This window comes from Carlito syrichta, unplaced genomic scaffold (assembly GCF_000164805.1).
Source record: "Carlito syrichta isolate Samal-C Ts95f unplaced genomic scaffold, Tarsius_syrichta-2.0.1 Scaffold303136, whole genome shotgun sequence".
Lineage (NCBI taxonomy): Eukaryota > Metazoa > Chordata > Mammalia > Primates > Tarsiidae > Carlito > Carlito syrichta.
The window spans coordinates 542,359-542,655 of NW_007247232.1; positions in this window are offsets into that span (position 1 = coordinate 542,359).

Here is a 297-nt window from a genome sequence, read left to right on the forward strand (position 1 = left end):
CGAGTCCGCAGCGGAGCCCGGGACCCTGAGCGTTAGGGCCAAGCAGGCTGGGAGCGTCCTGGCACTCCCGCCGGGGCTTCCCCCAGGAGGCGCCGCCGCCCAAGAGAGTTTCGTGCTGTGTTTAGTAGTTGACGGCCCAGTCGGATTGGTTTTGACAAAATGCTGGCGGGGGGGAGTTGCCGGAGAGGCAGCCCCTGGAATGGCGGGGAGCATCGCCGGCCCCTCCGCATGGGACCAGAGGGCAGCCGGCTGGAGGCGCTGGCGCGAGCGGCCCCGCAGGAAGCTCAGGTAATCGCG